Source organism: Urtica dioica, chromosome 4 (assembly GCF_054948205.1).
Source record: "Urtica dioica subsp. dioica isolate 48M chromosome 4, U.dioica_male_clone48M_v1_H2, whole genome shotgun sequence".
Taxonomy (NCBI): Eukaryota; Viridiplantae; Streptophyta; class Magnoliopsida; order Rosales; family Urticaceae; genus Urtica; species Urtica dioica.
In genome coordinates this window covers 21822497-21839165 of record NC_142759.1, presented here as the reverse complement: position 1 = coordinate 21839165, position 16669 = coordinate 21822497, and the positions used below count along the sequence as shown (strand labels likewise).

Genomic DNA, 16669 nt, shown 5'->3' with positions numbered 1-16669 from the left:
GATTTGTTTCCTTTTATGTTTTGCTCTCTCCTTGCCTTAGTTGGCCGCCCACCTTGCTTTCCATATAAAGGAAATTTTTGTCCTCTTTTTCTTTTGGCAAATATCTTCATACATCAATGCATAAAATAATTCCTCTCTCTTGCCTTGGGTTGGACAGTTTGGGCACTCTAGAATATGCTTCTAGATGTTTCTTTATTTGTTCATGACAACATAAGAAAAGCCCATTAAGAATTTTCAAGTAAAATTTAATGAAATGAAATTAATCTTCAAGGCCCAAAATCTCTTCATGGCCGAGTGGTTTAAGTTTCATTTGTCATCATATGACAATGTCAACAAATTTATTGACATTCATTTCGTCATATGTCCAAAAAGACAAAAATACCCTTTAGATAATTTTCGTAAAACTTGTCTCGTTCTTGTTTTGACTTAGCTTCTAGTTTAACTATTCCTACTCGATATGATTTGTGATAGTAACCTCATGGATCCAAATTAACAAAGCTTGAGCTAAAACTCTTGGACTCAAAAGTTCACAAACCTTTTTCAAGTTTAGCTTAATGTCAACTAACTCCACTAAAGAGTTGACACTGAGAATCTCTCGGTTCAAATGAATTTATTTTCTACTCAAGAATTCAACTAAATCGTGATGAGTGGATCAACTAAATATTATCTATGTTTACCCTTCATAAATATCATCAACTAGTCGGGATTTACAAAATTACCATTTTATCCTTCTAGCTTGTAATGTATAAACTTTTGTAACCGCTCGACTTGTGAATTTGAATAAATGGACGAGTTTTAATTCAAATTCTTGTTGCATATGAGACGTCCTTAAATTTTAAATATCTTGGAAAATGATAATATTTAAGGTCGATGAAATTTCGGAATGAAAATGTTCGAGTAATCCAATATTATTATTCGAAACATACTCGGAGATTTAAAAATCTCAAGAGTAAAAATGAATTCCGAAATCCCTTAAATATATTCAAGATAACGAGAAATAATAATAATTTTCTCGGTTATTTTTCAAGATTATTTTTAATTAATTAAGGACAGGATTGTGAGAGTTTATTTTGAAAGGACTTATATGCAATATTTTGAAGGACGAAAGTGAAAGAAAAAGAGAAACAGGGGTTGATTTGAGAGAGTTGTGGCAGGATGGGATTGGTCCACGTATGCACGCGTGGCAAAGAGTGAGGGCGCCACATGGCCACTTCCTCCTCAAATCATTGCCACCTCACCATTCTCTCTCTCTTCTCTATCTTCTTCTTCTTCCTCACCCTTCACTCGGCCGAAACCCACGCCAAACGAGAACCAGGAAAAAGAAAAAAAAAGAAAAAAACTCTCGGCCGCTCCTCTGCTCGTCGCCGACAACCATCATCACCGCCATCACCCTCGTTCTTCTCCTTCTCTTCTTCTTCCTCTCCTTCGCGCGCCATCACCCAGCACCGAGCTCCACCGCGCGCTCCGGCCCGAGGAAGCACAGCACCGCCGAGCCCCGACGTCGCCACCGCCACCTCTCACTCGCCTTCCTTTCTCTCTCTCGCCTTCGCGCGTCACCGACCGCTGAGCCACCGCGCGCGCATAGACCGAGCGACACACCGCCGCCGCGAGCTCGCCGTGACCGCCGCCGAGGAAGTAGACGCCGGGAACACACAATCGAGCGACGAGGACACCGAATTCGTGAGAATTTCGGTAAGAACAAGCTAAACCCAATTGATTTTTCTGAGAAATTAGGGTTTGAAATTCTGAATTGGGGATTTCTGAATCCGAGTTGATTTCGATTAAATTGATTGGTTTTTATCGTTCATTGAACTCGATTGATGTTGTTTGTAACCTGAATTTGAAGTTTTGATTCGGATTTTTCCTAATTTATCCGAAAATGATGAACTAGGGTTTGAATTGGGGGTTTTTGATTTCGGGTTCGATTTCGGTGCAATTGCTCGGTTTGTAATGTTGTCTGAGCTTGATTGTTGTTGTTGATGTGGTTTATGATCAGAATTTTTGAGGCTATATTGAATTGTGGGATTTTGATGAGTTTTGGTTTGGATTGTTGTTTTGGCCGTGTGGATTTCTTGGCCGTGAGTTGTTTGATGTGTTTGGTTTGGTTATTTGTTTGTGTGGCCGTGTGTTGTCTTGGCTGTGTGACTTGGTTGAGCCGTATGTTTGTTGTGGCCGTGAACTTGGTCTCGGGTATGCGTTTTAGTTCACAAATAATTATGATAAAGTCTGAGCCTCGATTTGAGTTTTGTGGTCGTTTCCGGTCAGTTGGATTTATGTTGAGTTCGCTTGATTGGGTTCGGGTTTTGAGTTATGTGATATCGGAATTTGGTTTTAAGATGTTAACTCGTCGTTGGGTTCCAGGTTTGATTTACAGACATTGACGGACGGACGGGAACCAGACGAGTCGAGAGCGTTCAGATTAGCCTCTGAAGATCTCAAGTTGATAGAGTTATCGAAATAAAGCTCGATTAACTCGTGAGTTTTAAATCGCTTACAGCGTTTAAATACTCTTATATATGTACTCTCAGTATTTAAATAAATAATTTAGAATTATTTATTTAATAATGTTTATGAATTTAATTTAATTATTCATTTGGAATTCTCGGTTATTTTTAATTTCGGATTATTTAATTTATTTAAGACTCGTGATTACTCGTTGAACATTATCTCGTATCACTCTCGATATGAGGATACGCGAGTCTTGAATAAACCTCCGAAAAACCGGGGAATAATAAATTAAATTCTCGAATTCCGAACCGACTCTAATCCCGACAACGAACCCTATTATCTTTAAGTAAACTCGAATCCAATGACTAACGGATGTTCAACTCCGGATGCTAGTTCTCTCGACGTCTCGACAAGTGCTAAGTGTCTCGAAGAACGTGAGAAGCAGGACATCTTCAGGAATCGTCAAGCTTTCTGTCAAACATTTCCGGGTAAGTGTGGAGACATAAGTCAACTACTTACCAAGGGTATAATCCTGCTTGTTTGTGCATATGCTTGCTAGTAAACAAGAGTAGGTAAAAGCCTAAAAATGAATAAACTCGAAAGTTAAGGCTTCGGCCACTCTTGCTTGAAAACTTAGCTCGGGTTCGCCCGTTAGGTTCAAACGCTAACTTGAACCAGCCTTGTTTGCTTTGTGTGTGGTTAGACGTCTCTTCTAACTCTAGGAAGTAGGTTAGAATCGAGAGGACGGAAGAGCGATAGACTCTCAAATTCAATCGAGAGTAGAGAGTTCGAAAGTCACATTTCGAGCTTTCAACTTAAAACACTAAACGAGCTTCAAAGGGAAACAATAACTTCTCTCGGGGTTTATCCCGTCACGCTCTTCCGTATATAAGTTTAACGTGTACGCTGCTAGCTGCAGTGTACCCAAACTTTAATCTCGTGTTGGTGGTACTCACAAGTCCCTGACTTGTGCTTGGCGGGCCATGTCGGTCCGTGCGCCGAGTACTCGAAGCAATGGGTGAAGGTCGCGCATCGCGAGCTCATTGCTTGCTGGAAGACTCACCGGAAGCTGCCTTGAGCACACCGGGGCGTAGTGGGTGATGGTCGCGGTTCGCGAGCTCACTATGCCAGAGACCAGTGGCGCTGACGTCATGATGAAGGAAGTACCACTAGTGGATCCCAGACATGTGTTAAAACTTAGATCAGTTGACGACTGCTGCTCGAAGTTGAGAACTGGTCTCTAGTCGGACCGGAGGTTATAGCAGTGAGGAGTGTATAACCTTGCGGGACGGCTAGTATTCTAGGATGCGCGCTCATTAGTCACTTTTAGGTGATAGCTGCATCCTGCATTCTTGTTTGCTTGTTCGCACGTCACATGCTTTGCATTAGCTGCTTTTCTTTCATAGGCTAGACTCCCGCTTGCTGAGTCTTTCGACTCATAGTTTTATGTCCCTTGGTAATGTAGATAAGGGCAAGGCGGCAATGTAGACGACCGAGAAGGAAACTGAGACGGAACGCGTATCTCTTGACCTACGGGCTATGGGTTCTGGCTCGGGAAGTAATCCTCTATATATATAATGTTTTGAATAATATCGACTCTTCCTTAAATAATATCCCGTGTATATATGTAAAGTCGGGAGCTTTTATGTACATATATATATGTATGTATAAGGGTCGATATACGACTTCTAGTTCTAAAAGAAAAACGAAAAATTTCCCGGGATTTCCGATAACCACTTTTGTTGTAAACGTTTCCGCACTTTTAATAATATCGTATTTCGTATATTATATGTTTTGTAAATTATGTATTTACTTTAAATGTTTTGTTTACATTATATTATTCATATATGATATGCTCCCGCTACGTGATGTTGGTTCCGCCGAGTCGCGGCTTGCGGGCGAGGTGACGACGCTCGCGGGTCGTGACAGATTTTGTGGTATCAGAGCCCAGGTTTAGCCGTTTCTGTAGACCTGAGATACATGTTCTGGTTATGGGAAAGTGTTGGAACTTGTGCTTACCGTTGGCCTGTCGTTTTGGCAAGTGGAATGGCTCAAGTGACGATACTATCCTACCCGGAGGCTCTCGCATCTGTTCCTCCTACCGCTCCGACTTTCAGCGGGATGAGGGGTACACTTACGTGGGTGCGATGGATTGGTACTACCATCGAGTGGATGGACGCCCTTGCTATCCCTGAGATGTTCCGTACTAGTATTGCCACGACGCTCTTGCAGGGACCAGCCTGGACTCGCTGGACCCGGCATGTGGCGCTGGGTAGTCTGTATCGATCATGGGACATGTTCCAGGCCATTATGGGGGCCACTTTTTCAGCCCAGGGGCGAACGGATGAGTGGAACGAGTTCGCTCATGGTTTCTTTCAGCTCGACTTCGAGTCGATCGCTCAGTACGAGGATCGATTTGAGGAGGAGATCGTGACATCTTGCCCCTTTGCTTTGGAGGACCGCCGACAGCAGTTTATCTTTCACCGGGGGTTACGGCCCGAGTATAGGTATCCGATGCTGTTGTGTTGCTGCCCGTCCATGGGAGTTCTCCGAGCGCGTTTGGCGTTTATGATTCAGTCCCAGGTAGGATGTTGGATTCCTCCAGGCTACGAGCCTGCCCCGCACCCAGCTTATGCGCCAGTACCACCAGCCCAGCCACCTCAGGCGCCGGCACCACCAGCATCGCCGCCGCACGCGCCACCGCCACCGCCACCACCCGCACAGCCACCTGCAGCTCCTCTTGTTATTGTGATCTCTGACGACGAGGAGAGCGAGGTGGATGACGATGAGGATGAGGATCCCGTTGAGGATTATCCTCTTATGTGAGGGTGTGTTTAGGCTTGTGTAGATAGTGGTGGTTAGTCTTTTGAGGGGTTAGTTTGGGAGGTTGTTGTACATGTTTTTTGATCTAGTAGACTAAGCCTGGTGAGAGCTAGTCTACCTGTAGTTTTTTTTGTCTAGCATGTGTACGTGTGAACTTGATGTGGAATCTTGGTTGTATCTTTTGATATGTATATATGGATGTAGATATGGTTGTATATATATAAAATCGCGCTTTAGTTTAAGTTGATCATGTGTTGATTGGATGTCTCTCGCATTCCGGTATGGATACCTGAGTAACCTTGTTTGTTCTCGTGTGTAGAACTGAGGAAATATGTCCGGACAAGACCCGTCTCCTACCGGAAATGCTACGGCGGCAGACCTCGCAGAAATGCGACACGCCTTGGAGAGACAGGCTGCTAGCGCAGCACAACGAGATCAAATAGTTGCACAGCAACTTGAAGCCCAGAATCGCACGATCACTGAACTTTTGACGAGATTAAATGCGCCACCTCCACCAAACCCGGAGCCTCCTGCTCAAGATGAACGACGTGAACATCCACCGCCAGCACGCGTGGATCCCCTGGAAGAGCTGAACTTCCGGATCCCTGATGTCGTTCCTCTGGTAGGCGAACCGGTGTATGAAAGATTTCGGAAGCAGAAGCCTCCGCAGTTTGGCGGTAACGTTGACCCTGCGACAGCCGAGAACTGGATCAAGAGGATTCAGCAGATTTGCAACTATATGCAGCTGTCAGATCAGGAGAGGGTAGCGTGTGCCGTGCACCAGCTGGAAGACGAGGCGAGAGGTTGGTGGGAGGTCGTAGCGTCATATGAGGACATCCACACGATGACGTGGATTCACTTCCTCAACTTGTTTCACGGAAAGTATCTAAGCGAGGCAAACCTATCGAACAAGGTACGCGAGTTTATGAACTTGCGACAGGGCACCCTGTCTGTTTCCGAATATACGGCGAAGTTCGATACGTTGGCCAGGTTTGCTCCTTCCTTGGTTCCCACTGATCAAGCTCGCAAGATGAAATACATGCACGGTCTGAACGTGGAAATTGTGAGCCAAGTGGATAGTGGCGACACCGGACCCCGTACTTATGCCAACGCTGTGCAGAGAGCGTTACGCATTGCTGGTTGGCGTGAAAGTGAACGAATTCCTGAGTCAAAGCCGGTTGCAGCACCGTCTTCTGAACCTGCTAAAACGGGGCAAGGTAATTCACAAGGAAGAACCCGATCTCTATCGCGATGGGAGAATCGGCAGCAGCAGAGGTCTGGTAATAGGTTTCAGCAAGGATCAAATAACCGATCTCAGGCGAGTTCTAACAATCGCTCGCAGTCCGTGAACCAGAAGAAGAATAAGGCAGACAATAGACGCCCAGGGCCGTCCAACAAGAAGCCCAGAAACTTCGGGAACCAGCCGTCGTCCCAGTGCTGGAGATGTGGCGAAGTGCATGATGGCGACTGCTTTGCTCGCACGTTGACATGTTTCCGATGTGGAAAAGTAGGTCATTTGTCGAAAGTCTGCCAGAGTTCAGAAAGAAAGGCTCCTGCACCAAAGGAACAACCAAAGGCTAATGCTCGAGTCTACTCTATCTACGAGGATGAGGTTCGTGCAGGGTCCTCTACTGCCGTTACAGGTCAGATTTCTGTAGCCTCTTTCTCCGCATATGCATTGATAGATTTAGGAGCCACGAATTCTTTCATTGCATCTAGAAGATCTGATCAGTTGAGTAGAAACAAAGAGACCTTCTCGTATCCGTTTGTTACGGTTACACCCTCAGGGGAGAGATATCAGTCACTATACTGGTATAAAGATGTGCCTATTCAAGTTCAGGATCAGGTCCTTGAAGCAGACCTGATTGAACTAGAAATGGTTGACTATGATGTAATACTTGGAATGGATTGGTTAAGTAAGCATTATGCAGTCATTGATTGTAGAAAGAAGTCGGTTTTGTTCCAAGAACCGGGGCTTGAACCATTCCAGTTCCAAGGTTCCTCTCGGAAGTTGGAATTTCCCGTCATATCGGCACTTAAAGCGTTGAAGATGATGCAGCAGGGATGTGCCGGATATCTCGCGAGTGTTGTGGATACTGCGAAGGCAACCAAGCCACAACCGCAAGATATTCCTGTTGTGAGGAACTTTCTGGATGTTTTCCCAGAAGATCTTCCAGGTCTACCTCCTGACCGTGAAGTCGAGTTTAATGTAGAACTCCTTCCAGGAACAGCACCAATATCGAAGACCCCGTATCGGATGGCTCCGGCGGAATTGAAGGAACTTAAGACGCAACTCCAAGAGTTATTGGATAAGGGATTCATCAGACCGAGCCATTCGCCATGGGGAGCGCCAGTCTTGTTCGTCAAGAAGGCAGATGGTTCGTTACGGTTATGTATCGATTACCGTGGCCTGAATCAGGTGACAATAAAAAACAAGTATCCGTTGCCGCGCATTGATGATCTGTTCGACCAACTTGCTGGAGCAACTGTGTTTTCGAAGATTGATCTGCGATCAGGGTACCATCAGCTGAAGGTTCGGGACGAGGACATTCCAAAGACGGCTTTTAGGACTCGTTATGGTCATTACGAGTTCCTAGTTATGTCTTTTGGACTAACCAATGCACCTGCAGCGTTTATGAACTTGATGAATCGAGTATTTGAGGATTTCTTGGACAAGTTCATCATCGTGTTTATTGATGACATCCTGATTTACTCGAAAACCAAGGAAGAACACGCGCAACATCTAGAGATGGCTCTGACAAGACTACGAGAAAAGCAACTGTACGCCAAGTTCTCAAAGTGTGAATTTTGGCTGGAGCACGTTGTTTTCCTCGGTCACGTAGTCAGTAGCACAGGAATCATGGTAGATCCGACCAAAGTGGAAGCAGTGAAGCAGTGGAATCAGCCGAAGACGGTAACCGAGATAAGAAGCTTCTTGGGTCTTGCAGGCTACTACAGGAAGTTCGTAGAAGGATTTTCTAAATTAGCCATGCCGTTAACCCAACTGACCCGTAAAGGACAGAAGTTTGTCTGGTCTGAGAAGTGTGAAGAAAGCTTCCAGGAGCTGAAGAATCGTCTGACCACGGCTCCAGTGCTCACTATTCCTCAGGGAGCCGACGGATTCGCGATCTACTGTGATGCCTCTAAGCAAGGATTAGGCGCGGTTCTAATGCAGCATGGTAAGGTTATTGCTTATGCCTCGCGACAGCTGAAGGATTATGAAACCCGGTACCCTACGCATGATCTGGAACTCGCAGCAGTTGTTTTTGCGCTTAAAATATGGCGACACTACTTGTATGGAGTTCATTGCGACATTTATACGGACCATAAGACGCTGAAGTATCTCTTCACCCAGAAAGAGCTGAACATGCGACAAGGACGCTGGTTGGAACTTCTGAATGACTACGACTTCGAGCTACATTATCACCCTGGTAAAGCTAATAAGGTCGCTGATGCGCTCAGTCGTAAGTCGGTAGTTTCACTAGCAAGTCTAGTTAAGACGTCCCTCAAGCTAAAGAAGGATGTTCAACAGCTGGAGCTTCAGCTAATCACGGGAAGGATAGCTGCGCTCAGTGTGCGACCAATGTTGTTGGAACAGATCAAAGACGGTCAGTACACAGTTGAGTATCTTCTCAGCAAGATGTTTGATGCTCAGAATGACGCAGAAGGTAAGTTTACACTGGACGAGAAAGATGTTCTAAGGTGTAACGGGAGAGTCTGTGTACCGTCCGACGAAGGAATCAAGAGACAATTGATGGAGGAAGCTCACGGAACGCCGTATTCCGTGCATCCTGGTGTGACTAAGATGTACCAGGACCTGAAAAAGGTCTATTGGTGGCCAGGAATGAAGAAAGATGTAGCTGCATTTGTTCAAAAGTGCTTAACTTGTCAACAAATCAAGGCAGAACATCAGAAACCAGCAGGAATGCTTCAACCCCTTGAGGTTCCGCAATGGAAATGGGAGCAGATAACGATGGATTTCGTGTCAGGTTTGCCAAAAACCACTGCTGGTCATGACTCTGTCTGGGTTATTGTTGATAGATTAACCAAATCAGCTCACTTTCTACCTATCAAAACCACTCACACGGTGGATAAGCTTGCTGAATTGTATATCAAGGAGATTGTACGTCTCCATGGAATCCCTAATTCAATCGTATCCGACCGAGATACTCGGTTCACTTCCAAATTTTGGAAGAGTCTACAGGAGAATTTGGGAACACGGTTGAAGTTCAGTACTGCTTTTCATCCCCAAACAGATGGTCAGAGTGAACGCACGATACAAGTGTTGGAGGATATGCTTCGGGCATGTGTCTTAGACTTTCCAGGCTCGTGGAGTCGTTATCTCCCTTTGGTCGAATTCTCCTACAACAACAGCTACCAAGCGACAATCGGAATGGCGCCTTATGAAGCCCTCTATGGACGGAAGTGTCGCTCTCCGATTCATTGGGATGAAGCTGGCGAGAGCAAGCTGTTCGGACCTGAATTGGTGGAGCAGACTACAGAGGCAATCAAGACGATTCGAGCCCGAATGAAAACATCTCAGAGTCGCCAAAAGAGCTATGCAGACAAGCGGAGAAGACTGTTAGAATTCGAAGCAGGAGAGAAAGTCTTTTTAAAGGTTTCCCCGATGCGTGGTGTCATGAGATTCGGGAAGAAAGGCAAGCTCAGCCCGAGGTATGTTGGACCTTTCGAGATTCTGGAGCGAGTGGGCAAGGCAGCGTATCGCCTAGCTCTACCACCGTCGATGTCCAACCTCCATGATGTATTTCACGTATCGATGCTACGGAAATACATGTCTGATCCTTCACATGTACTGCAAGATCAAGAGGTTGAAATTTCTCCTGACATCAGGTATGAAGAATCAGCCGTTGCAATCCTAGATCGCAAGGAGAAAGTCTTAAGGAATAAGACCATACCTTTGGTCAAAGTACTTTGGAAGAGTCACTCTACAGAAGAAGCTACTTGGGAGCTTGAGAGCGAAATGCAAAAGAAGTACCCTTCCTTGTTCTAAGTTTCGAGGACGAAACTCTTTTAAGGGGGTAGGGATTGTAATGTATAAACTTTTGTAACCGCTCGACTTGTGAATTTGAATAAATGGACGAGTTTTAATTCAAATTCTTGTTGCATATGAGACGTCCTTAAATTTTAAATATCTTGGAAAATGATAATATTTAAGGTCGATGAAATTTCGGAATGAAAATGTTCGAGTAATCCAATATTATTATTCGAAACATACTCGGAGATTTAAAAATCTCAAGAGTAAAAATGAATTCCGAAATCCCTTAAATATATTCAAGATAACGAGAAATAATAATAATTTTCTCGGTTATTTTTCAAGATTATTTTTAATTAATTAAGGACAAGATTGTGAGAGTTTATTTTGAAAGGACTTATATGCAATATTTTGAAGGACGAAAGTGAAAGAAAAAGAGAAACAGGGGTTGATTTGAGAGAGTTGTGGCAGGATGGGATTGGTCCACGTATGCACGCGTGGCAAAGAGTGAGGGCGCCACATGGCCACTTCCTCCTCAAATCATTGCCACCTCACCGTTCTCTCTCTCTTCTCTATCTTCTTCTTCTTCCTCACCCTTCACTCGGCCGAAACCCACGCCAAACGAGAACCAGGAAAAAGAAAAAAAAAAGAAAAAAACTCTCGGCCGCTCCTCTGCTCGTCGCCGACAACCATCATCACCGCCATCACCCTCGTTCTTCTCCTTCTCTTCTTCTTCCTCTCCTTCGTGCGCCATCACCCAGCACCGAGCTCCACCGCGCGCTCCGGCCCGAGGAAGCACAGCACCGCCGAGCCCCGACGTCGCCACCGCCACCTCTCACTCGCCTTCCTTTCTCTCTCTCGCCTTCGCGCGTCACCGACCGCTGAGCCACCGCGCGCGCATAGACCGAGCGACACACCGCCGCCGCGAGCTCGCCGTGACCGCCGCCGAGGAAGTAGACGCCGGGAACACACAATCGAGCGACGAGGACACCGAATTCGTGAGAATTTCGGTAAGAACAAGCTAAACCCAATTGATTTTTCTGAGAAATTAGGGTTTGAAATTCTGAATTGGGGATTTCTGAATCCGAGTTGATTTCGGTTAAATTGATTGGTTTTTATCGTTCATTGAACTCGATTGATGTTGTTTGTAACCTGAATTTGAAGTTTTGATTCGGATTTTTCCTAATTTATCCGAAAATGATGAACTAGGGTTTGAATTGGGGGTTTTTGATTTCGGGTTCGATTTCAGTGCAATTGCTCGGTTTGTAATGTTGTCTGAGCTTGATTGTTGTTGTTGATGTGGTTTATGATCAGAATTTTTGAGGCTATATTGAATTGTGGGATTTTGATGAGTTTTGGTTTGGATTGTTGTTTTGGCCGTGTGGATTTCTTGGCCGTGAGTTGTTTGATGTGTTTGGTTTGGTTATTTGTTTGTGTGGCCGTGTGTTGTCTTGGCTGTGTGACTTGGTTGAGCCGTATGTTTGTTGTGGCCGTGAACTTGGTCACGGGTATGCGTTTTAGTTCACAAATAATTATGATAAAGTCTGAGCCTCGATTTGAGTTTTGTGGTCGTTTCCGGTCAGTTGGATTTATGTTGAGTTCGCTTGATTGGGTTCGGGTTTTGAGTTATGTGATATCGGAATTTGGTTTTAAGATGTTAACTCGTCGTTGGGTTCCAGGTTTGATTTACAGACATTGACGGACGGACGGGAACCAGACGAGTCGAGAGCGTTCAGATTAGCCTCTGAAGATCTCAAGTTGATAGAGTTATCGAAATAAAGCTCGATTAACTCGTGAGTTTTAAATCGCTTACAGCGTTTAAATACTCTTATATATGTACTCTCAGTATTTAAATAAATAATTTAGAATTATTTATTTAATAATGTTTATGAATTTAATTTAATTATTCATTTGGAATTCTCGGTTATTTTTAATTTCGGATTATTTAATTTATTTAAGACTCGTGATTACTCGTTGAACATTATCTCGTATCACTCTCGATATGAGGATACGCAAGTCTTGAATAAACCTCCGAAAAACCGGGGAATAATAAATTAAATTCTCGAATTTCGAACCGACTCTAATCCCGACAACGAACCCTATTATCTTTAAGTAAACTCGAATCCAATGACTAACGGATGTTCAACTCCGGATGCTAGTTCTCTCGACGTCTCGACAAGTGCTAAGTGTCTCGAAGAACGTGAGAAGCAGGACATCTTCAGGAATCGTCAAGCTTTCTGTCAAACATTTCCGGGTAAGTGTGGAGACATAAGTCAACTACTTACCAATGGTATAATCCTGCTTGTTTGTGCATATGCTTGCTAGTAAACAAGAGTAGGTAAAAGCCTAAAAATGAATAAACTCGAAAGTTAAGGCTTCGGCCACTCTTGCTTGAAAACTTAGCTCGGGTTCGCCCGTTAGGTTCAAACGCTAACTTGAACCAGCCTTGTTTGCTTTGTGTGTGGTTAGACGTCTCTTCTAACTCTAGGAAGTAGGTTAGAATCGAGAGGACGGAAGAGCGATAGACTCTCAAATTCAATCGAGAGTAGAGAGTTCGAAAGTCACATTTCGAGCTTTCAACTTAAAACACTAAACGAGCTTCAAAGGGAAACAATAACTTCTCTCGGGGTTTATCCCGTCACGCTCTTCCGTATATAAGTTTAACGTGTACGCTGCTAGCTGCAGTGTACCCAAACTTTAATCTCGTGTCGGTGGTACTCACAAGTCCCTGACTTGTGCTTGGCGGGCCATGTCGGTCCGTGCGCCGAGTACTCGAAGCAATGGGTGAAGGTCGCGCATCGCGAGCTCATTGCTTGCTGGAAGACTCACCGGAAGCTGCCTTGAGCACACCGGGGCGTAGTGGGTGATGGTCGCGGTTCGCGAGCTCACTATGCCAGAGACCAGTGGCGCTGACGTCATGATGAAGGAAGTACCACTAGTGGATCCCAGACATGTGTTAAAACTTAGATCAGTTGACGACTGCTGCTCGAAGTTGAGAACTGGTCTCTAGTCGGACCGGAGGTTATAGCAGTGAGGAGTGTATAACCTTGCGGGACGGCTAGTATTCTAGGATGCGCGCTCATTAGTCACTTTTAGGTGATAGCTGCATCCTGCATTCTTGTTTGCTTGTTCGCACGTCACATGCTTTGCATTAGCTGCTTTTCTTTCATAGGCTAGACTCCCGCTTGCTGAGTCTTTCGACTCATAGTTTTATGTCCCTTGGTAATGTAGATAAGGGCAAGGCGGCAATGTAGACGACCGAGAAGGAAACTGAGACGGAACGCGTATCTCTTGACCTACGGGCTATGGGTTCTGGCTCGGGAAGTAGACCTCTATATATATAATGTTTTGAATAATATCGACTCTTCCTTAAATAATATCCCGTGTATATATGTAAAGTCGGGAGCTTTTATGTACATATATATATGTATGTATAAGGGTCGATATACGACTTCTAGTTCTAAAAGAAAAACGAAAAATTTCCCGGGATTTCCGATAACCACTTTTGTTGTAAACGTTTCCGCACTTTTAATAATATCGTATTTCGTATATTATATGTTTTGTAAATTATGTATTTACTTTAAATGTTTTGTTTACATTATATTATTCATATATGATATGCTCCCGCTACGTGATGTTGGTTCCGCCGAGTCGCGGCTTGCGGGCGAGGTGACGACGCTCGCGGGTCGTGACATAGCTGTTATTTCCTCAACTCCTTTGTCGCTTGTGAATAAGTTAGAAACAATGTATTGACGAGGAGTTAACAAGTCACATTGTTTCATCCAAAAGAGTCAAGACTCAATTTGGACACTGGCCAGTTCATTTATTCACATTCCAAGGAACAAAGCATGAGGTGATATACATTACATTTCGACAATCTTGTACATGAATTCCATATCTATGAGATATTCACAAAGTTACTCATGACATCTTCATTACTTAGTACTTCACCAATAGGTCCTGTTACGAATCACATAGTGAATCCAAACTCTGACTTTCTCAAATGAAAATACGCAAGCTATGAAATGGCATGTCTCATTTCAGGATTGAGGTAAGCATGATGCAATTCATACGTAGTGACCTCGAGACATAAGAGGTTAAATGATTTGTTCTTATCTTGTCTCTAGAAGTGCACTGGTCAATTCAGTACCTTCGGAAGATACTTAAAAGAACTATAGAGTCTCCAACTCTCAATGTCCCATAACCAGACATCATAGATTCTCCTAACAATCGTACTGAGATCAATAGTCCTTTGATCCTTAGATTGCGAATATATTGTTTTAAGCAAACCATGAAGAGTTTGTTCATGCAAATCTACATTTGTCTCTTCATATGTTGTTAGGTTTGTTTATGGACTAAAGACTAAGGTTTTATCATAAAGCTTCAGACAAGGAAGGATGAATGAACATTCCAACTTTTATTAATAAATAAGCAATTACAAGCAAGAGTCTTCGTAAGACTATATTACATCAAATGTACATAAATAGAGATTACAACTCTTCTTGTGGGAACCATTGACAACATTTTTTTTCTCTTTTTTTGTTAGAACAGGCTAGTAAGTTAGACGATAGTGTAGATAAAACTAGTACAGTTTTCAGGACGACTCCATCGCGCGACGATGTTTTATTATCAGAATATTGTTTAAAATATGTACTGATAGTAATTAGTCGTAAGGAGTTAAGGATCGATTTCATTGTCTTAGAGATATATAAAAAGTTTCAATGCCATTTTGGGAATGGATTTTCTTGAAGAGAATTTTTTTTTTTTTTTTTTTGTCAAAGAAAGAAAGTGACCTTCAAACCAACTTCGAGAAAAGGTTTGACCTTCACGGGAAGACCGCTCAAGAAGCCAAAGATGTGGTGTCTACTCTACAAGCTAGAAGATTACTAAGTAAAGGTTGCTATGAATTCCTAACATCAATAATGGACGTCTAGGGAAATAGAAGTTAATCTGAACGACGTGCCAGTGGTGAAAGACTTTGCAAATGCTTTTTCCAAAGACCTACCAGTTCGTGAGATTTTTTTGGGATTGAACAACTACCTGGAACGTGACTAATCTTTAAGGCACCCTACCGAATGGCACTAGTGCGTGAGATTTTTTTTTTTTTGGGATTGAGTTTAAATTCTTGTTTATGCAATTGCTACATTGGAGTTATTTATTTTATCGAGTTATAAATTAAATGTTTTATTCTTAAGTTGTGAGTTTTCAAATTTGCATCTTAAGTTATGTTTAATAAAATTACCTCAAATTTTCTAAAGTTTTAAAAAGTAAGATAAGTAAGACGGTCCGGAAAGTCAGGTCGTCACAGTGGTATTGACAATGACCAGGACTTGACTCCTGACATTGTTCAAGACACAATAGTATACAATATTAGAGAACCCACTGCTCAAGAAATTTTTTCCGAAGAACAAACTCTACAACCTCAAGAATATATGCATCAAGAAGATCCATCAGAGAAAGAAGAAGTGAAATACCAGATGATTATTCGAGTGAAGAAAGATGATTCTATCAACTTCCTTCAAGACATAGAAAGTTTTGATTCTCAAATGTGGATCGATGCCATGAATGAAGAGATGAAATCCATGAAGGGCAATGACGTTTAGGACCTTGTTCCATTAACGTGAGAAACTCATTGGTTGCAAATGGATATTTAAGACCAAAAGGGATTCGAAAGGATATGTGGAGAGGTAAAAAGCCCGTGTTGTTACAAAGGGTTTCACACAAAAAAGGCATCAACTATAAAGAGATTTAATCTCTGATTGCTCCGAAAGAGCCTTTTAGAATCATAATGGCATTAACTGCCACATTTTGACCTTGAATTACATCAGGTGGATGTGAAGACCGCTTTCCTTCATGGTGACATCAAAGAAACCATTTATATGGTGCAAATAGAAAATTATGTTTCCAAAGATGCAAATGATTTGTCTTTCAAACGTAAGAAATCTATCTATGGACTCAAACAAGCATCTCGACAATGATATTTCAAATTTGACCAAGTGATTATTTTGTTCGGTTTTACAATGAACTTGGTAAATGAATGTATATACCATAAATTTTATAGGATTAAGTGTGAAACTCCACAATTTTTTTTATCATCTTAATATAATAGAAGAGTTGCAACATTTGTGTATATATATATATATATATATCGTGTGTGATAAGTGTGTTACGTATGTAAAATTAAAAAATAATTATATCCTTTATATATATAATTATATATAAAGTTAAAAATAAAAGGATGGAGGATGTATTTCATCAAACAAAGAGGAAAAAAAAACGTGTAGATATATTATATATTTATATTATTTAAGTGTTTGTTGTAGATATAGAGTAAATATTATTAGGAACATATATATGTATATCCGTGTGAATGTTGACTGCTATTTTGTTTTCATATTATTGAAT

At 42.7% G+C, this 16669-nt stretch overlaps 2 long non-coding RNA genes across 2 annotated transcripts; both read left to right on the top strand.

The window, feature by feature from the left end:
• Window positions 1–1320: 1320 nt before the first annotated feature.
• On the top strand, window positions 1321–4010 carry LOC149401206 (uncharacterized). Its single transcript, XR_016296770.1, has 3 exons — window positions 1321–1692; window positions 2362–2475; window positions 3914–4010. It is a non-coding gene; the product is annotated as an uncharacterized LOC149401206 (long non-coding RNA).
• A 6890-nt stretch (window positions 4011–10900) lies between these two features.
• LOC149401205 (uncharacterized) lies at window positions 10901–13862 on the top strand. The gene is made up of 3 exons (XR_016296772.1): window positions 10901–11274; window positions 11944–12057; window positions 13496–13862. It is a non-coding gene; the product is annotated as an uncharacterized LOC149401205 (long non-coding RNA).
• Window positions 13863–16669: the final 2807 nt, after the last annotated feature.